The sequence below is a fragment of the Protopterus annectens genome, chromosome 11.part0 (assembly GCF_019279795.1).
Source record: "Protopterus annectens isolate FY-2018-M chromosome 11.part0, PAN1.0, whole genome shotgun sequence".
In the NCBI taxonomy this organism is placed as follows: Eukaryota; Metazoa; Chordata; order Ceratodontiformes; family Protopteridae; genus Protopterus; species Protopterus annectens.
In genome coordinates, this window is record NC_056745.1 from 934,932,248 (window position 1) to 934,943,560 (window position 11,313).

The window sequence follows — 11,313 nt, forward strand, 5'->3', positions numbered from 1 at the left end:
GGCATAAAACTCAATGCCAAAAAGTGCATTATACTGCTCTTTGGGAAACTATCCACCCAAGTTAATTACTCCATCAATAAACCACACCTAAGAGTCGACCCACAAGTAAGGGATCTAGAAAAATATGTAGACAGTAATCTGGCCTTTGACCAACATGTAGCTTACATAATAAGAAAATCGTTCTATGCCTCCCAGTTTAAGGGTATGACTTTCAGGTCCAAGGATGTCGCAGTACCATTCTATATATATATATATATATATATATATATATATATATATATATATATATATATATATATATATATATATAGATAGAGCTAGATATTATATAAAGTGAAATACCCAAATGTCAAAGTCACTAACATTGACAACAAAAGGTTGACAATACAATACCTTTGGAACATGCAAGCTAAACTTCAAAGCAAAATTGTAAAAACATTGTTTTTTGCAGGGGAGGCAAGCTCCCTGCACCCCATGTGAGAGGGCTGTGTCCACACATCCCTTGCTATTTGTACATGCTAACTATACTAACTGAAGATCGCTCAGTACTGGGGAAAGGGCATAGTTTCCAACCATGGTGATTGTGCAATCTCGCACACCATTGACCATATCGCTCTCTCTCTGTAAGATATATATATATAGATATACACACACACACACACACACACACACACACACACACACACACACACACACACATTGTGTGTGTGTGTGTATATGTAACTATATGTCACCCCCCATATCTACACACACACACACACACACACACACACACACACACACACACACACACACACACACACACACACACACACATGCACACATTGTGTGTGTGTGTGTGTATATGTAACTATATGTCACCCCCCCATATCTACACACACACGCACACACACACGCACGCACACACACACACACACACACACACACACACACACACACACACACACACACACACACACACACACACACACACACACAGGTGCCTTTCATTTTCTTAATTAGTTATTTCATTACAGCTAAAAAACAATGATCTGATGCCTTGTTTCACCAGATCATTGTTTTCTCAAAATTTGTGTTAAACGTGAGGGAGAGTGAGGTACAGTGGAGATTTCAAATTTGTTCTTTCACTAGCTATTGCAGAATGCTGGAGTTAATATATAGAAATCTGTGTGTCTTTTATTTATTTTTTGTATTGTACTTTATTTAGTAAAATGTGGCACAATTCATTTTATGAGCTGGGAGATCACAGTACAGTGTGTAAGTGCGTAAGTCTATTGTATTTTCTACTGTTGCACAATCTGCAGCTTCACATATCTTTTTCACACATCTCTGTTTATTATATAGAGTTATTATTTGGTAAGTTTATTGTGTTACTTTCGATAGAGTAAGAGTCATTCTTTCAGACTCAATACCTTGACTCTCAACCAAATGCTGATGTAACACTATACCCCCTCATATGTACATATATACACATATTTACATCTATGTGTCTATATACCTGTCTGCATGCAAACTCATGCATATTTCAAAAACGAAAGGATAGTTCCATTTCTAAACACAGCATTGCTGACATTTCTACAAGGTGACACCATGCATAAAAGCTATGCTGTTGTAGGCAGGAGGCTATTTAAGTGGAATAGCATGGCGACTACATGAACCACAGATGTATACTGTCAACAAGCAATTCTCATGAGATTTCTGGAATACACACTGCGCAGATAATCGTTATTGCTGCACTACCCATATATTTTTCTTGTCATTAATAGCAGTGTTTTTCTTCCGGCAGTACTACATTTCTGTGACACTCTGATTTGTTTTCTATCAGTGGTTACGGCTAGAAAAATGATGCAAGTACTGTCTTCTAAAGGAAAGAAGGGCTTGAGAATGTGCTGCTATGTGTATACACCACTTCACCAGAATGTAACATGGTTTACAAATTCAAGGCAATGATTGAAAAGTATATTTAATCTGTAGACGAAATATCAGAATTTTTTTTTTTACGTGAAACCCCTTTCAACTTAAATATAGGCTGTGGCACCAGCCACACTTACTAATGTAATAATCTCTGATGTCAGTGTAACCTGGGGAGAACAGACATTTTCTTATCTCATAACAATCCAGAACATGAACAAAGAAGTTGCAATGACACCCCAGAATCCACAAAACAATGGAGCTCAATAAGATAATACAGTTTTTTCTTTACTTCACAATAATATAAAAATATATGAAGGGAAAGCTAAACTGGACCACACAGAAGCACTGAAACCATACAGGGTCATGGCAGTTATTTCTAAAGGAACATGCAGAAGGGGGCATTTTACTCAATAATTGGCCTTATAAGGGAACAATACAGAGATGTTATGACCTCTTTTTCCCTGGATGACATACCCTTACTTATGAGGTGGGCCATATAGAAAGCTTTCCATACAATGGAAGCAATATGGTGGTCAAAAGTCAGGTTGATATCAACCTGGGTGCCCAAACCCCTCACTACTAATTATGTATTTAGGATATTGTTATGAATCAAATAAATCACTGTCAAGTATTGAACCCAGGACCATGTGCACTAGAGTCAGAGCAACATACCACTATGCCAAATCAGCTGTGATAAATGCTACTTTTTTTTTATTTTTTAACAGCTGCTGAGATTTGCAATGAAAGAAAACTATTATTTCTTGATAGTGTTATCAGCTGATACAGCATGCAGATCTGCAAGTCATGACATACACACAAAAAGATCAAAATGTACTAAAATAGTAATGTCTCTGTCCTACATCCGGTGCTATACAGTGTAATTATATAAAGCCCTGTAACATAATGTATTAGTTAAGCAGTTGTACTCACAATATTCAGCTCTTCTTTACTCAGCTAATATATACTGCATACCTTGAAAGTGAAATTTCTTAAAGTACACATTAACTTTCTTGCAGTTCGTAGAACAGGAGAATTTTTCCTATTCATGTAGAGAAATAACCAAAACAAAAACTGTAATGGGAAACTGTACGTGTTAAAAGTCACAGCAACCTCTTGAATATTTTAGCTGCAAAAAGTGCAACACATTTTAATAGTATGGTCAGCATTACAAAGTATAAAATGTGGTGCTCTGAGGCTCAACACCTTATCTCCCATTCACAGCTCCACATCCTATACCTAAAAATAAGATGACACTGTTCAGCGTGATGTCTATAAACAACAGAAAATTGGGTTATAAATACATGATATAAAGGGAGAAAAGAGGTTAAAAATTACTCCCGTTAAAAATGTCACTTTTAACCTTTATTTTCTATTTAAAGCATGTATTTATAAACTATTTTTTGACCCCTAAAATAACACATTTTTCTGTTCCACAGTATGTCGAATGCAAAAAAAAGTTGTTTGTTTTAGAAATGGATGATAGCAACAGTGACAATTTATAGACTTTCCTAGAATGTAACTGTGCATTCTAATTACAAAATGTATGCACATTAAAATGTCATTGAGCAGTATGCAAAATTACCTTCTTCCTAATTCAGTAGTATAGAAGCTTTCTGACAGCCCAAATTGATTTATTTATTTATTTTACATTTGTTGACCGGGAAAGTCTGACTGAGCTACAAAATAGCCCTTTTTTTGTGGAGGCCCGGGGAGAAAAGCTCCAGAAATATTATACAATAGCAAGGAAAAACAATTACAGAAGTAATTATAGTTTATGCTGATATATGCAACATTATACAAGTTATAATTATTTTAAAAGCAAAACATCAATACTACAGGAAATGAGAGACAAATGAACAAATAGTCATATTCGTACTGCCTTCTAACATATTCATACAGCCGTGTAGTGTTAGTTCCATCTAAATATTAGTTAGTGATAGAAAGTGTGAGAAGATGTAGGAGTTAGGCTAAGGGATAGTAAAAGGAAGTAAGTTAGAGCCTGATGTGCAAGGACAGAGGAGGAAGACAGTAGACAAACAGTGAGGAAGTTTATATATGGGGAGATAGATTATGGGGGATGAGTACAGTGGCAAGACCAGGAAAACTTTTAGGTGCTCCTTTACAGCTGATTTAAATTGTTTGGGATGAGTTATTAGTCTAATTTGAAGTGGGAGGTTGTTCCAGACAATGTTAGGATGATAGCTATAAAGGTTGCTACCCATTTTAGTCCTAGGTTTGTGGATAACTAGTAAGTCTTGGTCAGAGCTGCGGAGTGATCTAGCAGGAGTATAGTGGGATATACAGGAAGATAGGGCAGGACAACAGAAAGGTTGATATAGAATAGAATGTATAATCTGAAACTGAGAGAGAAGGAGCAGGTTGGATAGCTCCAGCCAGTTTAAGTATTTAAGTGAGACACAGTGATGAGTTTTATATGTATGTTGGGCAGCAAATCTGGCTATCTTGTTATATGTTGAGTTAAGTTTAACAAGAAGTGTAGCATTAAGGTTTGTAAGGATCTGTGATCCATAAAGTAGACTAGGTAGTAGATAGGTATGAGATAAGGTTACTTTATTTATTTTATTTATTTTACATTTGTTGACCGGGCTAGTCTAGCTGGATACATGTCCATATTCAGTAGAGGCCCGGGGAGAAAAGCTCCAAGAAACATTCAAAATCAATATAAAAGTCATAACACATCAAACTAAAAAAAAACTGCTATTGTTACATAAAAACATTAGTTATTAAAAAGTACAAAATACAATACTCATAGTAAGCATAACATGAGCAGTAAGCAGCAAAGGGTAATGTACAAGAGAGGGAACTATATACATACGTACTTACATTTTATTTGTAATAACATGGTATATTGATTCTTTAAGGGTAAGATTATAAAGATGTAGAGTGATAATTAGTGAAAGGAAAAAAGTTACTCAGGGTTAGTACAGGAGCATAGCCAGTGTTTATTGAGAAATAGTTTTAGTTTCCATTTAAAAAGTGAGAGAGAAGTCTGAGTTGTGAGTTCAGTGGGTAATACTTTAGCTTTGTTGGTAAGAAACTTTCTGTTTCTATAAAGGAGGTCTAGTTTTTGATGAGTTTTCCTAATGCAGTTATTAATGTGCAAGTCAAATTTAAGTTGATCATAGCATTATAATTTATGGCATGACAACTTAGAGGTTTGCAACAAAAGCATAAGTTAGTGCCTTCATGAAAGTTTTAATAGCAATAAGAAATTAACTTATTTTACAAAAGGTTGTGGTGAGAGTTAAATATCAGACCACTGGCTGAATTACCAGAATTTTTATTTGTCTTTCTTTCTGACTACCCTTCCCACAACTCTGTTGTTATCTTCTGTTGGCTAATTAAGCATAATATACTTCTGTCCTAGGATAGCAGCCTATTCAACAGAGCTAGAAGAATTTTTTTCAGGTTCTCATAGCACTTTCCCCTACTGGGCAGAATACATTCTGCAATTCTATCTTATTAATAGAGGCATTGAACACTTGTTTTTACTCACCCATCATTTATATTCTTTTGTCTTGGCAGGATAGTACCTTTTCCAGACAAACTCCTAGTATTCAGTCTACTAATCAAACATGTCATATGGCTTCTAGTTAGGACTCCTTTCCTCTGCTCTACAAAGTTGGCTAATGTCAAGAAAAGTTACTATGACTTGAACAAAATGTAGTAAATCTAAAAACGTGTTCCTGATTTGCAGAATTTCCATAGAGTAATATTTATATCTCTACTACAATTTTTAAACTTGCAATAGTGTTATCCTGCAAAACTGAATTTGTTTCTCATTTTTTATCGTGCAATATTAATGAAACACAGGTAATGGAGCTTATTATTAGAGGCATTGAGCACTTGTTTCTACCCACCCATCATTTATATTCTTATGTCTTGTCAGAATAGTGCTCCTTGAACCCCCAAGATACAGAAGATGCAATACCCGCCCTTCTTCCAGGTGGAGCTCTTGTGGAAGGAGTCTGTTAACACCCAGTCTGCTGGTATGGTCAAGCCACCATTGTTGCTCATGCATAACCTTTCCAGCCAACCCCCTAGTATTCAGTCTGCTAATCAAACATGTCATATGGCTTCTAGTTAGGGCTCCTTTCCTCTACTCTGCAAAGTTGGCTAATGTCAAGAAAAGTTATCACAATATAAACAAAATGCAGTAAATCTAAAACCTTGTTCCTGATTTGCAGAATTTCCATAGAGTAATATTTATATCTTTACTACAATTTTTAAACTTGCAACAGTATTATCCTGCAAAACTGAATTTGTCTCTCATTTTTAAAGGTGTAGTATTAATGAAAAACAGATAATGAGCTACAGTATTCAAGGTGAAGTAATTACTGAAATATGAATTATGTTAATTAAAATACAACTCACCTATTTATTATATTTCTGGATATTAGTATACCTGTATATGAACTTGATAACCATGTTATTTATATAAATGCTCAAAACAAATCTCTTATTATGTTGTTTCTAGATCTTGCTTATACATTTTCAACTGTCAGACCTTACCTTAACCTTCATAACAGCTTCACCGGTCTTCTATATCTTTTTTTCTGTGAGTGATAGAGCTGCTTTCTGATTTACCTGCTTCATTTTGTTTTCTGTTTTAAGAAATCTGCTTGGCCTGGTGTTTTTGTTCTATGTGAGAGATAGACATTTAATTTATCTAGGCTGAACATTTCGGGGTTTTTTTAATGGATTATATTGTTTCTTAAGTGTTACTTAAGTACACAGTGAATTTCTGGGGATTTATCTTTTCTGAAAATATTTCAAGCCCACATAAACTAAAGCACTACTAGTGATTTTAAACTAACTACCCTTACTGTAAATGGATCTTAATAAGCACCTCCCTTTCTACATTGCTGTTGATATCTTGAACTATTTGCCTTTCATTCTGCTTATATTGAAAAAGTGCATATTGCCTCTCATTGTCTGATCTGTAGATTTACTGACTCTGAATTCATTACCTAGCTAGCTGTTGAATAAAGTGGTATATTTTGACACACTAGCAAGCACTTATATTTTTACATCAAGAGGTCAATACATTTTTCATCTAGTGCACTGGGAGGTAGCCTGGTTTGTTTAGGATGGGGAAACACTTGAGATTTTGCATGTGGTTGTATTGGCTGAAGGGCTCATTAATCAACTTATCTTGCTTTTAGTGCCTTTATAAATTCTGTACAATTGAGTGCCTTTTTTAGGCAGTGTCAAAATGAGCAACCTCCCAACATAACAAAATCCTCTCTAGATAAACTCAAGGTACCGCTGCTTAATAAGAGTCTAAACAAGAAACTGCACTCCTGAAAGTACTCCTCACTTTGGAAGATGCTGACATCTGTACAGTCACAGAGACATGGTTCAAAGGCATGGAAAGCATCCCGGCCATGCAAGGCTACGATGCCTTACATATGTTCAGACAACAAACTGAGTATGAAAGAACCAAAGGAGAAGGCGTATTCATCTTCATTAAGGAAAAGTGCATCTCAAGACTTTTGAAACAGTATGACTCTCTTGAGCTGCTCCATGTCTAATTAGCTATAGGCAAAGCCCCCTACCACATCACAGCTAGCTACAGGACCACACCATGATACAGAAAAAGCATGCCTTCACATCTAGTAAAAAGATCAGTCACCAGTGATGTACCACAGGGCTCTGTGCTGGGCCCCTTACTATTTGGAATTTATTTCTAAGAAGGTCAGGCAAACCTGGGCAGCCTATGGCAGACCAAGTATGCTGGTGATTGCAAATTGAGAGCAATCAAGTCCCCCAGTGATGTTAGTATACTGCAGACAGGGTTAATGCAGAGAAATGATTGGTAAAGCCATGGATTAAAGCTAAATGCAAAAAAAATATATATATTATTCTCTTTGGGAAAGCTGAAATCCCTGCTAGTTACATTATAGACAGCACCCCCCTAACTACAGACCTATTAGTATGTAATCTGGATACTCAGGTTGATAGCAATCTGAACTTTGACCACCACGTGTCCACAGTAGTAAGGAAATCTTTCTACGTAACACATCTTATAAATAAAGGCATCAATCCAGATCTACAGATGTTATAATTCCATTATACTCAGCCCTCATCAGACCAATAATTGAGTACAATGCTCCAATTTACTTGTGCTTCACCAGATACCTGCATCAACTGGAGACACCACAGAGGTTTCTCACCAAGAAATTAAATGGTACACAAAACAAGTCTTATGCAGAAAAACTGAAAACCCAAATCCCTGTCACTGTATTCTGTCTTCTACAGGTTGCTAAAGAGTGACATGTGATTGGTCTACAGTGCAGTCTCTGACTCAGCCCTGATGACAATGCTACACAGCACAAGGGTCACTCACTCCAGGGATCTTAACCTAGATTCTGATATGAACAGGTCATGCTGGAGAAATAGATGCATCTCCTAGAGACTAACACTTCTCTGGAACAAGCTTCCAGTTCACATCCTCTTCAACCGCAACTAAAATCAATAGATGGGTGGTTGCAAATTCACTCCTGGGGTAGTGCCCATGTCCCTCCTTGACTGAGAAATTCAGCATTCAGTATTAACTACCATAGATCCTTGCCTCTGTGAACTTTATTCATCTAACCACCAACAACTGGGGCAACTTGGGATAAATATTGCTAGGCTTGTAAGGGCTCAAAGCCATTACCCTAGTAACCTTCTGTAAACCCATGAACCTATCGTAGGTAAAAGCATAAATCCTTGTACATATTTGAGGTGAAATATCTGCAGCACAATACTTTCCTGTTAGCACTACTGCTGAAAAGACTAGTGAACAAGTTAAATGTTTACCTTAAAATAACTGCAGATTGTGCATATAATCTCGTTCAGTTCTAAAATTTGAAATTGTAATGTAAAAACACGAAGGATTAATATTAGCTTTGTAATATGGTGTTCTGGAGGACTTGTACTGCTATTTTATTTACTTACTATATTTACCAGATATGTCAAGCCAGGCACAAAACTTAGTATCCTGGGCAGTTGCTGTTGTCTTTCGTCATGGTAACACCACAGTGACTACTGTAAGTGAGGATTATCACAAGGGCTGTAAAAGGCATATGGAAAGTTGCACATTTCAGTATAGTGGCAGTGCAAGGACTAAACATGCAGCCCAGCTAATGCCAAGAAATGCATGGGCTTAAGAGAATACAGCCAGTTAACATATACAGATTTTACTGCAAGAGCTCAGGTTCCAGATCGTCAAAGCTCACTGTCTCGAAGCCAGGAACTCAAGCATCTTGTAGCTCATACAGGCTGCCATTCTCATTCAAACCTCAATATGAGTTTAGACAAGCAGCTGCCACACCTTACCTTTGACTGACATAGCAGCCATACAGAGAGAGTAGAAGGGAGATTTTAGTGTTAAGCAGCAAGAAGTGAGTTTTAGGGTTAGGGAACAGGAAGGGAGTTTAGGGTTAGGGACCAACTGAGGAATTTAGGTTTAGGGAAGCTGTTTAGAGTTTAGGATTAGTGAACAAGGGATCACATTAGAAAATGGGTGGTAGTTTTTAGATTAGAGCTAGGGCTTTGGTAGCACTCAATGTTTAATAGGATTAGTTGATGGGAGTGCTAAATAGTTAAGCAAGATCAAACTACTAGGAGTTAGAGCACTTGCCTTTCCAAGCAAGTGGCAGAGAGCAAATGTGTCATGCAATAATAGCATGTGAACAGTAGACTCCTCCCCGACACACACACACACACACACACACACACACACACACACACACACACACACACACACACATGGGGTATGTGCAATGCAGAAATGATGAGACAGGGTTGCAGTGGGTGGGGGTTAGGTAAGTTATTATGGTAGGAAAGAAGTGTAAAGCTATCATATGATAGCACAATTGCCACTTGAATTCCTTGTGAGATTCTCAAGCATGGCATTTTTAAGAGATATATAAGTATGAAACCAATGAAAATTCTTACACTTGATGGAGACTACAAATTTAAGATTTCACCTCCACTAAAGAACAAAATTCGCATTTTTCAAGCTCTGATGAGCTCCTTAAATCTACACAATACTATTCCCATTCTCCAACCCAGTCATCTAAATCCTAATCTAAAAATCAATAATAAAATGATTGACCTATCAAACTTCCCTATTATCAAGAAGGCCACAGTCTGGCACTTCTATAACTCTAAAAATGCAGCTGAGGTCAAAGCTTTATTTGGGGCTCCTATCAAATATGACCCTATCTTAAGACAACTCAGATCACTTATAAAACAAAAATTTCTAACTATAGAGTGAAGGAGCAAGACATTACCGTATCACAAGCAATCATTAAATCACTTTCCCTAAGGAACAAAATGATTTTGCATACCTATAAACTTGTGTCAAGCATTAACATAACCATTCACTTCTATTCTCCAAGTACTGGGATGGCATACAAGGCGAAATCCCTAGGGAGTCTAAATGCAAAGCAATCAGTAATACCCTGAATCTAACCCCCTTCAAGAACCTAATCTACACTCAACTTATGATCAACAACAATTCTTATTATACTCCAGCAGTCTTACTAAAATTCAGATACAACAAAAACCTAACCTTTCCTTTTTTGCTCCCTCCCACATGTAGATATACTCCATATTTATTGGAGTTCTAAGAATATTTACAAACTTTGGTGTTCCCTCAGAACTCAGCTGAAAAAAATGGGGTATGAGAAAACCACATTCTCCTGGCTAACCACAATTCTAAATATAACTCCCAAATCTCTTAAGGGCATCCGTCACCACATCCTTGTTACGGTCTGCGCTCTCCTCAAATATTTTATAGCCAAGAACTGGGTTAACCCCTCAGCAATTGCCTGGGCTAACTTTACAACAATGGCAATCAAATATATATCTGCACATAAGTTTTGCAATAATAATAAAAAGAAAAAAGATTATTTTCAGAACTATTGGTGTAGCCTTTGTGACCTAATCCAAACTAAATAATCTCCAGAATTGTGGGCCACCTTTTCTTTTTTACATTCCAGCAAGTCCTCCATTTGTGTCTTACCCAGTCCTATAATCATTAGACATTGTTGTCATTACACTGTGACTTTTGATTTTACAAAGTATTCTGTTATTTTATATTGCTGTCCTCTGGCATCCATGTTGTAAATATGTTGTAAATATATCATTAATAGATGTATATAGTGTAAATAGATAGTTTATGTAGATGTACCCTCCTTACCGCCTTTAATTCTTCTTAAGACAGTCATATACTCCTGCCTCCTAGCCATCCTCCATTTGTGAGTTTAGACTTTGACTCTAATAGGTTATTGGGGTACCATATTGCTTATTTTATTCTTTAAGATGTAAGTTGCCTGAAATGATAACTGCTGTTTTATAAATGCATAGCATTTGTATTAATTGTTT